At 38.0% G+C, this 18,905-nt stretch overlaps 1 non-coding gene and 1 pseudogene across 1 annotated transcript; one reads left to right on the top strand and one right to left on the bottom strand.

Annotated features, from left to right (window-relative positions):
- LOC133298714 (uncharacterized) overlaps positions 1-18,905 on the top strand; it is a 112,723-nt pseudogene that overhangs the window by 29,149 nt on the left and 64,669 nt on the right.
- LOC133298720 (small nucleolar RNA R71) lies at positions 14,836-14,942 on the bottom strand. The gene has a single exon (XR_009749849.1). It is a non-coding gene; the product is annotated as a small nucleolar RNA R71 (small nucleolar RNA).

Raw genomic sequence — 18,905 nt, 5'->3', positions numbered from 1 at the left:
GATTATCGGCCAAAGAACTAGTAGGCATACAATCCTCTCATGTACCTCGTACACAAGGACCACTCAATGAATCACACATCAACTGAGCGTACGATGGAACTCCTCAGAGGTAAACTCTTCAGATACATCCCCTCCTGGGATAGTCCATAATACACTGATGGCCAATAACCTACTCAATCAACCTAATTCCTCAGGTTATATTATCAAACACTTAATTACAAGATTTCATATAAGAGACATAATTCATACATCATACTATGCAATCACAACAATTCAACACACATTTTCTCGACAGTTTGTCCATACCCAAAATAATCTCAAGGTTTACCATGGGTATAAAAATGAGATCTGCTACGTAGTCTCTACCATCCAACTAAAATACCACATCCTGAATAAATAGATGAAGTATCTTATTTCTCCCCCGTAGTCTATGAAGCCCTGACACTTTAAAAACCCTGACGTGTCGTGTCCGACACTTCCCGACACTCTCGGACACTCCGACACTCTCGGACACTTCGACACTCCCCGACACTCCATCATACATTATAGAAATTCAAAAAAAGTTTCAAAGGTTGCGTTGCATTGAATTTTTAGTTCCAAGTATTAAATTCGTTGGATTACGATTACCTTTTTATTGAGTTTAATATAAATATTTGGGATATCTTATATTTCTTTGCAAAATTTATGAATATTGTAAGTTTAGATTCGTTTTTTTGTCAAATTATTGAATATTAAATATAATATACACTACATAAATTAAAAATATTATTTAATATCAAAACATGTCCTAACATGTCGAAATCTAACATTTTTTAAAATTAACGTGTCGGAGTGTCGTATCGTATCGTGTCACGTGTCCTGTGTCGGTGTCAGTGCTACATAGCCCGTAGTGGTAGTAACCCTCAGAGTTGGAGAAAGCTCAGATATGGGCAGGTTTAGCCCCACAACAATCAGAATCGCAATAAACAAGTGTGTCGTCCTTAAGTCAAACAATACATCACCGAAGTATCCCCAACGTGAATTATACCTCTCAATTAGTTCGGAGCTCGGCCTGACTGCTGATGGTTAGGGGTATAAACTCTGCCAGTGGCTGGTGGCACTAGAGGTGGTGGTACAGGAATCCTCTGGAGTGGTGCCACAAGAGCAACTGCAACACTAGCAACAGGTGTAAAGCAGTTTCTGGAATAGTGGCCCTCCTTGCCACACTTGAAACAAATAATCTTCCCCGTAGCACAGGGTCCCATATGTTTCTTCCCGCAACTAGCACACTTCGGAATACTCGAAGGACTAGGCCCGTTGCCTGCCTGAGTAGTAGTATTCTTGAACTGCTGATATTATTTCTTTACGTGAAGACCTTTGCCTTTGCTCCTCCCATCAAATTTCCCATCTCTATTATGAGTAGAAGTGCTTGCTCCTCTCTCCTCAGACACCTTGGCCTTGCTAACCACACAAACATCCTCAATATCATGACAGTGCTGAATCAAGGTGCCGAAGTCTCTGGATGCTGCTCCAGCAATCCTATCTGCTATATCCTCACTAAGACCTCTACGGAATTTAGAAGCTAGCAACACCTGCGTCGGCATCGCCATCCAAAAATGAGCAAACTTGGCTAATTCATTGAATTTAGCCAGATACTCATCCAAAGTCATCGAGCCTTGTACAAGACGCTCGAACTCTCCCTGTTTGCGCTCCATCGTACCATATAGGAAATACTTCCCCAAAAATAGCTCCTCGAAGAATGGCCATGTCATGATCTGGCCCTGCATCTCGTATGCCGGAGATGTGTTCATCCACCACTCATGTGCGTCTCCCTCAAGCATGTAAGTAGCGAACAACAACTTCTGTAGATCACTACACTGTATCACCCTGAAAATCTTATCCAGGGCCTGCAACCTGTAACAGCCCGTTGTACACCGGTATTGTTAACATTAATTATGATATTAAGCACGGTTACAATCACAGCAATTCATTTATAAAAATGCGAATAAACTTTTTACGATTATTACGCGAGTATTTAAAACATAAAAAGCGTAATAATTAAAAGCTGTTATCGTAACCGTAAAATCTTGCGGAAGACTTATCTAAACTATTTTTATGACTGACATTACTTATTATAAGTTACTAAGGAGTTCCCATAAACTCACTTAGCCAATTTCCAAACTTTACGTTTTTACCCATTCGGACATGTTTCACTCTTAATTTTTCTGTGACCACACCGCTCGCAACCAAACCTTCTTCTCACATTACATATTTGTCTTACTTAATTCCCTTTGTAACAAGCTATCATAAGCTCAATTCGGAGCTCATTAGCTCCGGTTATCGCCGTTTGAAGTTGGATAAGCAAATAGCCAACCAACCCCAAAAATGACTCCAAACCACTCACATTACTCGAATTACTGCACTCAATCCATTCAACCATTTTCTCTCAAAATTTTATCCTATGAAATAGACATCTTAAACTTCATTTTTATATATCACACGCTTAATTTGATTGAGAAACGAAACGGGAATTAATTTCCCAAGTCAGGTCCAGAATCTGCCTCAGATGCAGTGGCACATGAGCAGTCCGTGTTTCTCTATTTTTTTCAGGACAAAGATCAACCCATAATTTCCTAAAATTTTGACACAAGGTAGAGAACATCTCAACCTTAAAAATGGCGTATGGCACGTCCCTATTGGACCTCTATGGAGGCAGATATGCTCTCCCGAAGTTCGCCTAAAATCTGCCAATTCTACAGAAATTTCGCCAGAGTTTTCTTTGTTTTTCCAATAATCCCAAAATTGTAAACGATCATTTAAACCTCAAATGTACCTAATAAACACATGATAATACAGTAATAATCCAATGGGTGGCACACACAAGGACCAACAACGCCTTGGGGCACTTGCAACCCAATCCAGTTTATAGTCATTAGGCATATAATTCATATTAATCATCCTTAAGTAGTTGCAATCACTAACACCTTTTTCATGCATATTTTCATCATACATGTAATCATACCCTAAACTAGGCCTAAGGCCCTTCCATAATAAATAGTCATGCATCAATACGATTACAATATTGCTTTACAACTTACAACTTGAACTTAAACTTCAACTTACATTCTTCCAATATTACAACTTAAATTCAAATGACAACATAACCAAATACATAACTACTAGACTTAGGCAAAATGGCATGAACAAATATGCTAATGAAGCTCATACTACATACATATGAGATGTTCATGCCCTAGGTCTAGCCTAGGCCACACGGCCAACAAAATGCAAAATATGAAGCACTCCTCTGCTCACTCTGCGGGCCTCTTGCCTGCTGCTCCTGCTCCACTGCTACCTCCTGAAATAAATGCCCCGAGACGGGGTGAGATATACAAATATATCTCAGTAACCAAGAGGTTCTGGAGAAAACTCCACCCAATGGTTCGCTTCGATGCATATCAATAGAATAAAACAACCACTTTGAAAACGGGATATAGCAAGGGATTTAGAGAAATGGGGAATATAAAGAAACAAACTACGACGATATGGGATGGTAACCCCAATTCCACGTACGCCCTGGGCATATATAAGCCTATGGGTATCATCCAAGGTGTGTTCACAGAAACCACAACCGTGATGCCCAAACCAACCAAAACTCCAAAGACATTCCTAGTGTGCTCCTACCCGGATCACACACCATGACACACAGTCAACTGGAACTCCCTCCTGGAGACGTATCCAGCGGAAGTCCGAAACTGCCCGAAGGCTAATAAAACTGTCTATTGGCCAGAGACTCGGTACCGCAGTACCCATAGCAATAATGCATGCATGCTCATGTGTTCTATACTACTCATACACACTTCATACCGTTGCCATTAACTGGAAAGGTGGAACAGAAAAGGGGAACAAGCCCCAGTACCAAGAGGTTACCTTAAGTAATTTCCTCACTAGCTCCGCAGCAGCTTATCCCTCAACTTGGTACACAGCGGAATGCCTACACAGAGGACATTCCCAATCTCTTATAATTCAAACAATACATGCTAATTTATAATTATACATGCATTGAACTAAATACATACCTCAATCCACTTGGTCCAAGACCAAGGGTAACTCCCAGATTCAAGTTTCGGGATTCAAGTCAACGTACGACAACCTATACAATTTTAATCACTCCAACCTTCACACAACCTATTATATCATCATACCATCATGCCACAATTCATCAAACAAGTCTCAACACCAAAATTCACAAGTCCAAAATCATGATCATCAAATTTTTCTAAGTTAAATTCATCAATTTTCACCAATAAATTTCATCGCATTTCTAGCTTTAATACATCATTCTAACACATTATCATCTAATACACATTTTTAAATTGAGCTCTGTAACATCACAATTCATCAATTTAAAGTTTAGGGTTCAAATATCCAATCTCATGAATCAACAAATAAAAAGGTGTGGAACTTACACAAATGCTAGGCAATGGACTCCTCCTACACATACTCTACCATTGGAGCATTACAAAGCTCCATGAACACCCTTTTCCTCAAGTGAGCCGCGGCCTTGTGAGGGGAAGATCTCAAAGTTTACTCACTTTCACGGTTTAATGATGCCACCAATGGCTTTAGGAGGCAATTTCCAATGGATTTCAAGTTCAACTTTTCATGATTTGGCTTAGGTTTGATGGAGTTAGAGAGAAAAGAAACTTCAAAGGTGTGTGTCCATGGAGGGGGGGGGGGGGGGCTTTCACGGGAAGGAGGAGGAGGGAAGGAGAGAGAAATGTCATGAAATTGTGACTTTTAAGTCACTTAAGTCATAGGCGGGTCCCACACGCGATTTAACTTTAATCAATCACTAGTTACAACCACAAATTCATGACCTACATATTTTTCTTGTTCACGTCATATTTTTGTTTCCTAAAAATACTGATAAAATTTTCACGCTTATCGGTACAATTATACCGCAGTATTTTTACACCGGAAAATCACTATTCATCAATTTTCCCAAAATGACTCAATTCAATCAAATTTCATCAAAATCATATTTCCTAACTCAACAAACCATTTATAACTCATATTTGAAACTTAGAGCTCAAAACTCAATCGACACGTTTTACGGTGCAACCGTACCGAAGTATTTTTACCCGCGAAAAACACTATTCACTGATTTTTCTGAAACTTTCCTGTCCACTCAAATTTTTCGTTCTGAACCCATTTCCAGGGTTATTTTTACCATCTGAGACCTTCTACTCAATTTTTATCTTCCTAGGGTTGCGTGTTGGCTAATTACCATTTTGCCCTTTCTCTGTATTTTGGCCTAATCTTTAGGATTTTCACTAATCCATCACTTGATTGCTCACTTAATAATTTAATTACTTGATTTAAAATTGTGAGGTGTTATATTCACCCCAACTTTTTAGAATTTTGTCCGCAAAATTAAATTATACATGTCCGCTAACTCAGGATATAGCCGGAGAATCTCATCCTCCCGCTCCCAAGTAGCCTCCTCAAGTGTGTTCCTTTACCACATTACTTTTATCAACAGCATGATCTCCTTTTTATGATACTTATTATCCTTTGATCCTTCACAATCACTTGTCTCTCATGGTTCTGTGACCTTTTAATTCACAATACTTTACACTTTCTCTGGTCTCCCGTTACCCTTTCGCTGATTTGTAAGTAATAATATAACAATATTACGGATTTGTTGGTATCAATTTACCTTATTCTCATCTTTATCCATATTTCTGACCCATGGTCGTTCTCAAAAGCATCTAATCATTTTCATGCACATTCACTAGTTATTCCTGGAGTATTTCCAACTCACACGTTCTTTAGTACTTAACTTTTTTCGTTGTCCTCACTGTTTTGACAATACCCCAACAATCATTTCTTTCCATTACTGTTACTACTCTTATCATTTCGTTGTTTTCTTGGCTTTCACCCAAGCACATGCTTTCTAGTTTCAAAGGAACTTTGTCGTGTCCTACAATTTCGACTCACATTAAATTCTATACTCGTATACTTTATTTTTCCTTGTCACGTGTCTTCACCTCTTTTTAGGTACTCACAACTATATCATTCTCTTTGTGATACGAAACTAACAATACTCATAATAGTTTATATATTCGATTAGCCCTATAAGGTCTTTCGACTACAAATACTCATGAAATTTTTCCATCTACAAACTCATATTCATAATTTACACTCATTGTTAAACTCTTTATTAGCTTAACCATCTCAACTTTACCAACTCAACCAGCTCAACTCCATACTTAGACCTCTCACAGTCTAAACACAACACTCAATAATGACCTCCACATGAAGGCCTCATGCTTAATATTTTCTCCCACTAACTATTTTCAACTTTTATTCCACTCCGACGTTGCAAATTAACCATATGTTCCACTTATTTATACCACTTCTTCGTAATCATCGTCATTTAATCCTGGATGTCAATCTCAATATAATATCACCTTACATTTTTTACCAACTTTCACCAAATACCTTGGGACGAATCATTTTTCCACACTCATTTCACTATTAACTGATGGACCACTAAAAATGTCACGTCTCTCACATGCAAGTCTCATCCTATAGGAATCTTTGAAACTTCATTATCAAGTCACATAGAACTAAATCCATCCTTGCCACTACTTATACAATTCACCATTGGTTGGTATATCAGTCTCTCGGAATATTCGAAGTTACCACAAGCACTCGACCATATATCATTAGTACCTATCCAAAACAACGTCAGCATTGTGCCTTTTCCACACACTTTCCACCATAGGAGGCATATGCGATTATATATAACACTCCTCAATCTACTCCACCCGTAAGTCAGGCTATCAAAATTTTAGGTAACCAATTACAATTCCAGTTTCCAACTATTACTACACATTCGTGCTTGATTCCATCACAGTTTACCGTTTATAAGGGCTAATAATCCACCGTTTTAATCTGAACTCTTGATCATCGCCAGTCTTCCTAGAAGGATACTTACTCCATCTGTCAACATTAAATCACACTGTTATCTCTTTTATCATAAGGCGAGGATTCCAACAAACTTACCAACTCACTTAGAGCCGATATTATTTCATCGAACTTACTTTACTCCCACAATAGTGCTTCACTATCACACTACAAAGTTTTTACCCACTATACCTCATCTCTTATATCCAAATCGGACATATTTTGTTCATTTACAAACATCTGACTCATATTTTGGGTTAATCACATGGAAGAACTCTCTCAATACAGTGGGTAACAACATTCACAGGTTTTAACCGCTCGAGCTCTTGCTGTCCTCAGGGCCCCAGATGTAATAACCCACCGATTAGAGAATCCACCCATATGATCCATGCAGTTATGATAGCCTACCACCTGCTGACTGTGTTCTATTAGTATTCCCAACGTTTCTTATTTGTGCACTTATGTAGATCAACACAACTATCATAGCAATCTCATCACTGCGGGATACTTCCTCATCTCATATTACTAATATAACATAATAATAGTCTCCGGGAACATAATCCGCACGGAGATGGCTACACACTCCGGGCACATAGGCCGCACGGAGATGGCAATATCAAGTCTCATAACGTGCACCCAGTGCACAGAGGAGTTCATATTTACATCACATCTGTATACAACAGCAAACGTGTACCCAGTACACAGGGGAGTTCATACTTATAACATATCCGTATATAACGGCAAAACTGGTACTCCGTACACTCCAGATCACACATGGACCCAGTCCATTTGGTGTCTGTATCACCTCTGTATATAACAGTAAAATATCTTTGGTATATTCACACGGGGCTATCCCCATAACCATAGTAATAGTGGTATAATATACATCTGTTATATATATAAGTCAATTCATTTTACTCTTTCATTTCATTCTTCTCACTGATAGTTTACAGCTAAGTCACTATTATAATAATTCACATTCTCTTCATAATTTCGTACACATTTCTTAACTCTCAATAGTTCCTTTTGTCATGTTACTGTTCAAATCCATAGTCCATTATCTCTTCCTTGCTTATTCCTCTCACAGATTATCTTCTCTTTTACTTTGACTATTCACTTGGCATAGTTCATAACATAATCTCTATTCCGTGAATCCAGAATTTTCTCAAAGTTCTGTACACATCTCACATATACTTCCCATCACACAGGGATCTTCTAAACATACTCGTCCTATCACAGAGGACTAATTTCACCTCAATCCGTGCACTGGAAAATTATATCAATCCTTGCACTAACACTTATACCTCAACTCATTAACTAATCTTATCATCTTTGTTTTGACATTACACATGAGCTCTTTTGCTAAACACATAATTCCACACTTTATTGTAACTTAGTTCATACACTAATCACATGATTTCCCATCAGGTTGTACATTAGCTCATTCTCTAATCATACAATCTCTTCAGATACTTCCCATCATCGGGGATTTCATTCGGCCTAATTGTCCTTTTACAAAAAAATTTAATAATTTACCTCAACACGGGTAATTAGGCGCTCAGGCCATCACAAGGTGTACATACATATATATGTATACTGGCACTTAGGTCATCACCGGATTATCATCCGTTTATTCATCAGAATAGGTATACTGGCCATCAGGCCATTAGGTATTATTCACAATGCATTACAACATCAACAAGTAATTAGGCCATTTTAAATTACGATATTCCTTCTTTGAGATTTCCAAGAGACCTCCATTATGGATCAATCCTCTTTTGCTTCATAACACCTGAATCTCTACATAGTAGCCATTTCCAAGGAGAATTCCACACATTAACGCACACATATAATCATATTTGTTTCCTTCATGGCATATCGGTTAAGCTAGAGCATTATTCCGCTACGGACAATCATACTCTCAATGAACCTTGTTCAATGCCATCCATGGCGATTCTCTCAACTTCTTCCTTATACATATAATACATAATTAATTCATCTCGCCTATGTTTAATCAACACTACCTCCTTATGGGTTTAAATCCCATATTTCAATATATCTCAATTTAACAATTGACCAGCATTATAATTTCAAGTGGTCAAATCCCATAGGATTAATCATCAATTATTCTATTTATTTCTCTACATGAACCATCTTAATTTGTTTAAGTGTGCATCATCCATCAGGGACTTATAACTTCTAATCAGACATAGAATATTCCAACACATACTTAAGCATACCTGTTCACCATTTTCAATAATCCAACAGGTTCTAAATCTCTCACCTTGATGAAGTCTATTCACCAAGTCCATTGTACACACTATACTACACACATACTTGGAAGCTTCACCAATACCGTTTCCATACTATGGACTCATCTCAATTATATATCTTTATTATTCATAGTACTACAAGGTTCACCCATGCAATACCGTACATATCATATATTTATTTACAACTTTCACTTATAATCCAGCTTTATAAATTTCATCTACAAGGTCAGACAAAACATTTAAGTCTGTTTCCCTTAAGTCCTATAATATTCATGTTTTACTTACTGCCATCTCTTGTCCATGAAGCAGTCAACACTGCATCAACAACATCAGGCTAAGGACTTACATTCGGTGCTCCAAGGTTGCCACGCAGGCTTCTTACGATGACTACGCATATAACACAAAGGAATGGGTTGATCAGACCCACACTAAGGAATCACATATGCAGTAATCGATAAGAATCTACATACAACTATGCAACACACAACACAACTATACATTATCAGGGTTCCCTAACAAAACTGCTCTGATACCATAAAATGTAACAGCCCGTTGTACACCGGTATTGTTAACATTAATTATGATATTAAGCGCGGTTACAATCACAGCAATTCATTTATAAAAATGCGAATAAACTTTTTACGATTATTACGCGAGTATTTAAAACATAAAAAGCGTAATAATTAAAAGTTGTTACCGTAACCATCAAATCTTGCGAAAGACTTATCTAAACTATTTTTATGACTGACATTACTTATTATAAGTTACTAAGGAGTTCCCATAAACTCACTTAGCCAATTTCCAAACTTTACGTTTTTACCCATTCAGACATGTTTCACTCTTAATTTTTCTGCGACCACACCGCTCGCAACCAAACCTTCTTCTCAAATTACATCTTTGTCTTACTTAATTCCCTTTGTAACAAGCTATCATAAGCTCAATTCGGAGCTCATTAGCTCTGGTTATCGCCGTTTGAAGTTGGATAAGCAAATAGCCAACCAACCCCAAAAATGACTCCAAACCACTCACATTACTCGAATTACTGCACTCAATCCATTCAACCATTTTCTCTCAAAATTTTATCCTATTAACTAAACATCTCAAACTTCATTTTGATATATCACACGCTTAATTTGATTGAGAAACGAAACGGTAATTAATTTCCCAAGTCAGGTCCAGAATCTGCCTCAGATGCAGTGGCACATGAGCAGTCCGTGTTTCTCTATTTTTTTCAGGCCGAATATCAACCCAGAATTTCCTAAAATTTTGACACAAGGTAGAGAACATCTCAACCTTCAAAATGGCGTATGGAACGTCCCTATTGGACCTCTATGGAGGCACATATGCTCTCCTGAAGTTCGCCTAAAATCTGCCAATTCTACAGAAATTTCGCCAGAGTTTCCTTTGTTTTTCCAATAATCCCAAAATTGTAAACGATCATTTAAACCTCAAATGTACCTAATAAACACATGATAATACAGTAATAATCCAATGGGTGGCACACACAAGGACCAACAACGCCTTGGGGCACTTGCAACCCAATCCAGTTTATAGTCATTAGGCATATAATTCATATTAATCATCCTTAAGTAGTTGCAATCACTAACACCTTTTTCATGCATATTTTCATCATACATGTAATCATACCCTAAAATAGGCCTAAGGCCCTTCCATCATAAATAGTCATGCATCAATACGATTACAATATTGCTTTACAACTTACAACTTGAAACTTAAACTTCAACTTACATTCTTCCAATATTACAACTTAAATTCAAATGACAACATAACCAAATACATACCTACTAGATTTAGGCAAAATGGCATGAACAAATATGCTAATGAAGCTCATACTACATACATATGAGATGTTCATGCCCTAAGTCTAGCCTAGACCACACGGCTAACAAAATGCAAAATATGAAGCACTCCTCTGCTCACTCTGCGGGCCTCTTGCCCGCTGCTCCTGCTCCACTGCTACCTCCTGAAATAAATGCCCCGAGACGGGGTGAGATATACAAATATATCTCAGTAACCAAGAGGTTCTGGAGAAAACTCCACCCAATGGTTCGCTTCGATGCATATCAATAGAATAAAACAACCACTTTGAAAACGGGATATAGCAAGGGATTTAGAGAAATGGGGTATATAAAGAAACAAACTACGACGATACGAGATGGTAACCCCAATTCCACGTACGCCCTGGGCATATATAAGCCTATTGGTATCATCCAAGGTGTGTTCACAGAAACCACAACCATGATGCCCAAACCAACCAAAACGCCAAAGACATTCCTAATGTGCTCCTACCTGGATCACACACCATGACACGCAGTCAACTTGAACTCCCTCCTGGAGACCTATCCAGTGGAAATTCGAAACTGCCCGAAGGCTAATAAAACTGTCTACTGGCCAGAGACTCGGTACCGCAGTACCCATAGCAATAATGCATGCATGCTCATGTGTTCTATACTATTCATACACACTTCCTACCGTTGCCATCAACTGGCAAGGTAGAACAGAAAAGGGGAACAAGCCCCAGTACCAAGAGGTTACCTTAAGTAATTTCCTCACTAGCTCCGCAGCAGCTTATCCCTCAACTTGGTACACAACGGAATGCCTACACAGAGGACATTCCCAATCTCTTATAATTCAAACAATACATGCTAATTTATAATTATACATGCATTGAACTAAATACATACCTCAATCCACTTGGTCCAAGACCAAGGGTAACTCCCAGATTGAAGTTTCGGGATTCAAGTCAACGTACGACAACCTATACAATTTTAATCACTCCAACCTTCACACAACCTATTATATCATCATACCATCATGCCACAATTCATCAAACAAGTCTCAACACCAAAATTCACAAGTCCAAAATCATGATCATCAAATTTTTCTAAGTTAAATTCATCAATTTTCACCATAAATTTTAATCACTCCAACCTTCACACAACCTCTGACATTTACGCACAGCAACTTGGTTGTCTACTCTGCTTTATGTTGCGTTGTCCTTTGTTGCTTTGTTGTTCAGTTCTTTCTCTGCATTATTGTGTGTCCGTCAGTCCTTTTGATGACCTTGCAATCGTACTCTGCAGAAAAGCAAAAAGCAGATAGAATAAAAAAATATAAGTAAAGACATGTCACTATTCTTTTGTCTCTTTTTTTCTCATTATTCCACGTTGGCAATTGTTTCTCAATGTAGACTAACCTTTAATGGATTTATACTTATATTTATAACTAAACCTACTAAGGGGGGAACAACCTTCGTTCTACACTAAAAACAAACAATACAGTAATAAAATTTTTGTCCCATCACTAAACAACACTCATCGAGCTAAAAGCTCATCCACGATTGGCGAGTTCACCTAACATGCAAGATGCATAAGACAACACACCTTGTAAGATGGCAAACAAGGCCCACATCACAAGCATCTTGGCCTCCTACACCTCATATCCAATAAGGCAGGTCACTGTAACCCAACAATGCGAACTCTCATACTATCAAGCTAGAGGGCAAGTGTTATGGACCCATCCCATGGGCTCCAAAACTTCTAGAAGACAAGATAAAATAATCATAGTTCAAATACAAAAGCATCTCATCTCATAAGAGTTTGAATCTCACTCAAACTCTTAAACCTTCAAGTAATTCCATTTATAAATAAAGGGTTAAGTCTCACGAGTAAACACCTAATCCTCACTCTCTTAATTGTCACTGTGCACACACACCATCCTTTTTGCATCAAGCCTCTTAGTGTACCATAATTTGTCATCCCTTATGGCCTTCTCTTGCATAGATCTCACGAGTGTATAAATCCTATATTGATTGATGAGATCCCCCGGGATGGAACAATTATTTTATTAGCTTACTTTATACAACTTATGTGCAATGATCCTATTATATATATATATACATATATATATATATATATATATATATATATATAACATCCCACGTAATTAGTAAAATATATAATTGCTATGAGGAATATGGATACTTATGTGAAATTCGAATTATGTGCAATACATGCCTTACCTTCGAACTATATGACTACTAGTATGGAATTAATATTGAGTTAGGGAATAATTTGAATTACAATGATAGGCGAGTATCTATTTTAGGCATGTGAAACCTTAGTTGAAAAATGTAAAAATAAATTAATAGTAACATATATAAAGATTAAAAATATTTAAAAGACTTGGGAACTTATAATTTTATGGGCTAGTATTTAAGTTAGTAACACTAATGGACTTGTAAATTTGTAGCCCCAACCCTTGTTTGGCCGAAGCCTAAGGGCCTTAAGGGGTGAAAAGATTCAGCCCAATTTTGTAGTCATACTCATCCTATCCTAAGTAATCCAACATGGCAGCCTTTAATTGGGAAGTGATGGGACGTAAATTCGTTCCTATCTAAGCCCATTTTGATGGAAAAATACCATACGTTCCCTCATCTGATGAGCAACTTCAGCATGAAAATCACTTGTTTTACACATTTGTGACAAAAACATAGTGGGGGAACGGATGGTAACGTATTCCTTTAAAATATATTAAAAGGGGAACGGACTGAGACGCATTTAATGCACCTGATCCATTCATTTAATGCTTCTGTACACTTTGCAGGTAACGTAGAGTTAAAGACTTCTAAAAAGCAAGGCAGTGCACCAACTGAGCAGCTGGAAACGTGAAGAGCAGGGAATCAAGAGTTCTCATTTTCACTCTTTATAAACAGTGATAAAATAATAATTAGCACTCTATCCTCGTGGGAACGATAATTTGAGCATTAATACTCCTTTTATTACTTGATGCGTGCACTTGCGCACTTGGGTTGGAACTAAGGGACGAATCTATGTTCTGCAAGAATAGAGGAACGTCCCCTATCAGAACTTATATTTTCCACCATCAGCAAACCACCCAACAAGTTTTTGGCGCCGTTGCTGGGGATAGAAACACTAACTGTTGTTCTTATCATTGTTTTCTAACACATACACTGTATATCTGACTTTACTTTTATTTTTTTTTCTCTTTACCACTGAATCTGCTGTGCATATCTATATACCCTTGTTATTGGTTTATGAGTGAAGAGTTTGAAACAGACTCTAAACACTCCATTGAAGTACCTGAGTTTCTCTTTGATCCTGAACCAGAACGTACACTCCATAGGAGAAGAAGGAAACTCAGAGAAAGATTTCCTGAAAACATGGCTAATCACAATAATAACAATGAAAAGGTTCCCCCTAAACAGAACTTCAGAACTTTGGCTGCTCCTTTCAGGAACAGACCAGACAGGGGAGTAATCCTCCCTCCTGTAGCACCCAATTTTGAAGTAAAACCTATCATGTTTCACATGATTAGGGAAGCAGGGGTCTTCAATGGACTCCCTGCAGAAGATCCTTACACACACCTCACCACATTCCAAGATATCTGTGACAATTTTAAAGCTGAGGGTGTAACAGAAGAGAGCATGAGAATGAGGTTGTTCCCTCACTCCTTAGGCTTAAAAGCAAAAACATGGATGAAAACTCTCACCCCTGGATCAATCCACACATGGGAAGAACTCTCTAACAAGTTCATAGAGAGGTTTCTCCCAATGTCTCGACAAGCAGATGTTAGAGCAGAAATCTCTAACTTCAGAATGTTTTATAGAGAAAATCTCTATGAAGCATGGGAGAGATACAAGGACATCATAAGAAAATGTCCAAACCATGGGGTAGAAAGTTGGGGAGTGTTACAATCTTTCTATAAAGGACTTGATCATACTTCTCAGTCTCACTTAGATTTTGCTGCAGGAGGATATTTTTTTACAGGAACACTTGAATCAAGATATGAAATCATAGAAGGGAATGCTGAAAGATGTCTCCAATGGCCAATAGACACAGTGAGCCCAGTGAGGAAGCCAGGCATGCTAGAACTAGATAAACAAACTGCCATGGAAGCCCAGCTGACATCACTCATGAATGAAGTGAAGAACCTGAAAGCCGACGAAGAAGCACCAAGGATGGAAGTCTTACAACTCACAGCAACTGAAACAGAACCATGATCAGTCTGTGGTGACCTTCATGACTCAACAGACTGCCTATCCACTGCATTGGTGTTTTATGCAGAAAATTTTGGCAATAGGAACTTCACCAGAGACAATCAACAAGCAGGACGAAATACACATTCAAGCCCTGGAGGAACTATCATTAAGGATTAGAACCACAACACCCAAAGGAGGCCACCTATTAACGAGAGACCATTCAACAACAATCAGCAGCAGTATCAGCAAGGTAGCAGCAGTGGAACGTTTGAACAAAGAAGAAACAACTACGTTCCGTTCCACAGAGATGACCAACGCATCAACACACTGGAAAATTATGTCAAGGAATATGTCACTAGGAATGATGCAGTGGTCAGGAACATTAAGTCCCATCTGGGGCAGATTGCTGCCAACCTTCAAACCAGAACACAAGGATCATTAGCAAGGAATACTGACGTTCCTTCAACAACCTCACCAAAAGTAACACCTATCTCCCCTTAAGAGCAAATCAAGGTTGTCACCTTAAGAAGTGGGAAAGCCACAGCATAGCCCACAGTTCGACCAAAGGAAAAAGGACAAACTGAAACACCTGAAGCAGCCCCAAAAGCACAGCAACAATTACCAGTCACAGACGAACTGAACCCAGAACCTGAAAAGGAAGCCAACAGCCAACCAATCAGTCCAACTCAAAGCAGGCAAATATCAACAAAAATTTCGTTCCTTTAAAGAACAAAAAAGCAACAGGAGGATAAGCACTTTGGAAAGTTCCTGGACATTTTAAAACAACTTCACATCAACATTCCTCTGGTGGACGCACTAGAACAGATGCCCAGGTACGTAAAATTCATGAAAGATGTCCTCTCAAAAAAAAGAGGAATAACAGAATATGAGACTGTAAAAATGACACAAGAGAGTTGCCAATACTTAGGCAAACTCCCACCTAAGCTTCAAGACCCAGGAAGCTTCACCATTCCTTGCATTATAGGAAACACGTACCAAGGGAAAGCCTTGTGTGATTTAAGGGCCAACATCAATCTCATGCCCCTATCTGTCTTCAAACAATTATCCACTAGACCAACTAAAATGTTGCGGATCTAGCAAGTGTACTAGTCGTACAAGTAATAAAATGATGAGTAAAGATCGTTCCCACAGAGATTTGTATTCAAATACCAATTAACCATAGAAAACTAATTTGAATCAAACAAGAGTTTGTAAAAATCATTAGTGTTTTATCACCAGAAAATTGATTTAAAGTAACAGAATAATGCTAAAATATGAATTAAGATTTAATAAAATAAGTAGTCAGAAAAAAATTTCCCTCAACAATAAACTCATGTAACATTGATCATATGATGAATTCTTTTTCATGTGATGTTAATCAACCTTTTACTTATCATCAAGATGTAATCCCTTACTACCCTGATAGATACATTAATCAGAAACCTCAATCCCTTGGTGATTCCTTTCTTAATACATACATTAAACACTAAGGTCTTAAGATTACATCAGAACTCTAGCATCAATCCCTTGAGTACTAGAATCTTGATGATGAGATTGCCAGATATAGGAGTAGTGTAAACATTCCTGTTCTACACTACTCCCTTAGTAGAAAGAATTGAATAAGAAAATCTCATATCAACACATGAAAAATACTTCATCATATTAATCAAACATACATAAGATTATCATTAAGTTCCATTGAATTCAGACCACAATGACTCTACTCAGACATAACTAAAGAATACACAAGAGAAGAAAGATCAAACTTCATTGCCATGTAGTGAGTCTTCAATCTCTAAGTACAATTACATAAGAAACTAACTAATACAAGAATTACGTCCTAAGAAATTTAGAGAGAAGTCAGATCAGAGAATCTGATGTAACAGAGAGAGAGAGAGAGAGAGAAAAAATCCAGATCCCTGAAAATGTGAAGGCCCTTGCCTTATATAGTTTTACAAATTCAAACAGAAAAAGTAACATGGGCGCTAAAACGTTCATGAGTGAGCGTTTTAGCGTCCATGTTTGACGGATGCCCAACTTCTTTTAACTACTTTGAATGCTAAAACGTTCATAAGTGGCCGTTTTAGCGTCCATGTCCGGTGAAAGCTCAACTGTCTCCAACTGACTCCAACGCTAAAACACTTGGTTTGGACGTTTTAGCGTTGGAGACCAGAGTCTTTTTCCAACAGCAGGGCGCTAAAACGCTTGATCAGGAAGTTTTAGCGCCCAAGACCAGCAACGTTTTGTCCTCGGATTGCAGCAGCGCACTAAAACGTTCTATGTGGACGTTTTAGCGCTCAGCACCAGTAAGTTTTGGCTTCTTTCTGCAGCAGGGCGCTAAAACGTCCTGGATAAACGTTTTAGCGCTCAACACTTAGAATTTTTCTCTTCTTCAGAATCTTCTTCCTTCTCCCAGCTGCCTTTTAGGCTTGCTTTTCCTACAAGAATAATGCAAATTTTCAATAAAGCTTCTTGAACTTGTAGTTGAGGACATTCTAGGACATTAACCTCTTTTTCCATCATTTAATCACACAAATTTATACTAATTCATGCTGAAAAACCTGATGAACTAAGGGTTTATCACAATTCCCAGATTTGAATATTGCTGTCCTCAGCAATAACTTTAAAAACAGTGAAGGACTTGAGATTCCTTACAAATGAAACTTATGGGGATGGATTTGAATTATGACAGATCAACATTCCATGATACAATCTTACAACCAAGAAATCTATCATTTCCCATGACTTGCCCAACCTCATCATATGACTTTCAACAGATCAGTAAAGATGAAATACAGATACTTTCAACACAAAACACCCCCTCACTAAGAACTTCTCAAAAATTGTGAGAATTAAACTCTCATGCACTCTAGTGTCTAAGGGTGTGCTCATCACTCAATCTTCACTGTACTTAAACTACCATAAACTTGCCCATCTTCTCACTTTCCACAGTGACAACAATCCATAGAGTAGATCAAAAGAGACTTTGGTGGTATGGCTTGGCTAAGGATGGGATTCTGTATAGGAAGAGGAACATGGCTTGGCATGTGGTTTGGCTAAAGGTAGGATTTAATGTTGCAGAAAGGTTCAGATTAGATGAATCAGATTCAGATAAGAGGAGGATCACAATTGAATTTATCTATGTGCTCCTTAATCCTTCCCATTTTCTTCTTCCTTTTCATTCATTCTTTACACCACCTTTTTTTTACAACTTTTCTTTTTCTTGAACTTTCTTCCTCCTTTTCTTCCAAACACTTTGTGTTTTTAATTCCCCATTTTCCTTGTTTCCTTTTCTTTTCCTTTCCTCAACTAAGCACTTTGTGCCTTTACTTTCTTTTTCCCTTTTTCTTCTTCTTTTTCTCCAAATTTCCAACACTTTGTGTTTTTATACATTGCAGAAACACCTTTCTCCATACAGAACTTTCATCCATTAACCTTTTATCTGAAACATGTAATCTGAAAACTGGGATAGATGCAGGCTCTTGATTTTATCAACAACAAACATAGGCTCAAGGTTTTCATGCAATGGGAACATTTGAAGAATGTTCTGCTCTCACTTTGTTAGACAATCAGCATAGCAGAAAAACAGAGGAAGAAGAATACGAGGAAGAAGAAGAAGACCTACAACAGGAAGAGCAGAGTTGCTATCTGCAAGA

The sequence above is a fragment of the Gastrolobium bilobum genome, unplaced genomic scaffold (genome assembly GCF_033153095.1).
Source record: "Gastrolobium bilobum isolate Gb01-03AN ecotype WA unplaced genomic scaffold, APGP_CSIRO_Gbil_v1 utg17211, whole genome shotgun sequence".
Lineage (NCBI taxonomy): Eukaryota > Viridiplantae > Streptophyta > Magnoliopsida > Fabales > Fabaceae > Gastrolobium > Gastrolobium bilobum.
Note: the sequence above shows the minus strand (reverse complement) of the source record. Positions and strands in the feature narration are given on the sequence as shown.